This window comes from Phocoena sinus, chromosome 3, assembly GCF_008692025.1.
Source record: "Phocoena sinus isolate mPhoSin1 chromosome 3, mPhoSin1.pri, whole genome shotgun sequence".
NCBI classification, from domain to species: Eukaryota; Metazoa; Chordata; class Mammalia; order Artiodactyla; family Phocoenidae; genus Phocoena; species Phocoena sinus.
This window is the reverse complement of record NC_045765.1, coordinates 92,873,368-92,875,904: the sequence shown is the minus strand read 5'-3', so window position 1 is coordinate 92,875,904 and position 2,537 is coordinate 92,873,368.

Genomic DNA, 2,537 nt, shown 5'->3' with positions numbered 1-2,537 from the left:
AGATATAATTGAAGAAATTACTATCAATATTTTGGCCAACAATAGCAGGTTATTGAATAAGAGAATGATCTAATGGAATAATTTTAGGAAAAATAGTAAGGCCAGTGTGTACAGAAGATATTAGAGTTTTTGAGAGAGAGAGAAAGAGAGAGAGAGAGAGAATAATTCAGAATCTACTTTAGTCATACTGATCTAAAGGTATCAGTACCTAGCCCACTAGGATGTGTCAATAGAAAGAGGAAAAGAAGAATAATACATGAGACATTAAGAAGGAAGAAGCATTAGAAGCATTTTTTTCCCCTAATGGATATTGTACATAAAGAATAATATAATGGGAAGTTAGTTTGAAGCTACACAGCTAGGAATAGTATTTATTCTGAAAACAAAATCCTGTGTTATTTTGTCTCATCCAAGATATAGGACTCAGATCCTTCACATAAAAATTAACTCACACTGAAGTGTTAGTGAGAAATATAGATTTCATTTGAGCTATTGCAGGGCACAAGGAGGAATAGTTTGTATGCTATGGTTCATATGCTTATGACATCATTGATTTCCTAAGTTCTTTCTCAGATAACATGCCACAGGGATTTTCTCTTTCTGGCCCGTCCCTCTTTTATACATCAACTTTGCTTACTTTTCTTCCTCCCTCTGATATATTCCCTAGAAGCTCAAATTCCTCTGCTTCTTTTTCAAGAGTTACTTTTCCCTTCCTCTTAAGTTTTCTGCCAGCTAATACCCAGACTTCAGGACCTCAGCTCCAACTCTCAGCATAAAAGTATTTTCCCAATAAAAATAGCTCTTTCTCTATAAAAAGAATTCTCACATTTGTTCCTAAGATAATAAAAACTCTCCATCTTTACAGTGAGTTTATATTTTCCAGAAACTGAACTTGAACTGAGTATGTTTTTGTGTACCATGGAGAACCAAAGGATTGTAATGTCTGAGGCTGAGCTCATCCTTGAAGAAAAGATAAATTGTTGATCAGAATTAACCTATCCACTACCACTTAGTGTTGCAACATGACTCTGGTACAATTAATATAGAGGGATGCCCTTCAAAGATGTTAGGGGGTCAAAAGTGGTTTTAACTGCCCTTTGGACTTCTAGGTTTGTATTTTGGATGAACACCTGTGTTTTGGCCCGCAATGAGTGATGTGATGGAAATAAGAGGCAACATAATACAGACTCTTGGCCTAAATTCAGTCCTGGGTATAGGAATCCTTATTGCATATGGTGCCATGCTGGGTGCCCTGGACTTCTTTCAATCCTGCTAGGTATAAAAGTTAACTGCTATCGGCAGGGAGTAGCAGTGATGAAGTTGAAGGGTGCCGCAGGGTAGGGCTATCTTCCAGACACCTTGGTAATTAATCTTTTCAGACATAGCATCAAGTTCCCAAGACATGAAATTTGGTATCCAAACACTGGAAGAACAGAGTTCATGAATGTTTATGCCTAAGCATGGACTCTGCTGAGAGCCATGGCTTGTTTATGTGGACTTGTCTTTAGTTAGTATCATAATCCCATCAGAGTATGCTGTAACTCACAAATAAAGGTGGAAACTGGCAGACATAATCCCTGTTTCCTTATTGCATGTATGTATCTGGGAATAATTGGATTTTCCCAGAGCATTTCTAAATCCTGGTCATGGTGGATTCCCAGCATTAGAAATAATTTCTGTTAGGGTCTAGGAAAATGAGCCCAGGCTGTGCTATTCCAATCAATGTAGAAACTATTGAGAACATATCACTGGGAGTCTTTATTTGTGGGTCATAGTACACATAGCCTGTCACATTGAAAATGCTATATAATGTTAGCTAATGTAGTTGACAAAGCTAGCTTTTAGTAATATACATTCTCTTCCCCTTCCTGATACATGGAAGACCACTCCTCAGCTCCATTGCTGTTGAGTAGAGCTGTGGCACTAGATATGTGCGTGAAATGTGAGCAGAAGTGATGCATATCACTTTTAGGCAGAGGTAGGGAAAAGCCCATTCACACTTTTTTTTTGGCTGCACGACATGTGAGATCTTAGTTCTCCAACCAGGGGTTGAACCCATGCCCCCTGCACTGGAAGCATGGAATCTTAACCACTGGACCGCCAGGGAAGTCCCCCCGCTTTTTTTTTTTTTCACATTTCTTTATCTTTCTTTTCCTGCTGGTCATGGAGGAGGCCTCAAGTTGAGATGAAAGAGCCAACACATTGAAGCAATCTAGATCACTGGAAAGTCTATGGAACACAGCTGCCCTAAAACAGTTCCTAAACCTGCAACAAACTTTGCATAAAGGAAGAAACTGACTTTTATCTGAGATTTTTCTTTTTTTCTTATAGTAACATAACCTAGATTCTCCTGACTAATACAGCTACTATTGTTGTTATTGTTATTTTTAAAGATGCTCTTATTTAACTGCTGAATTTAATTTTTTGGAGTGCTGTTTTACAATAAGGAATTTATAATTGGGAATAGTCATTAATTCTTGTTTTTTTCTATACTCACATTCAATCCAATATTAATTCTTTTAGAATTCACCTTCAAA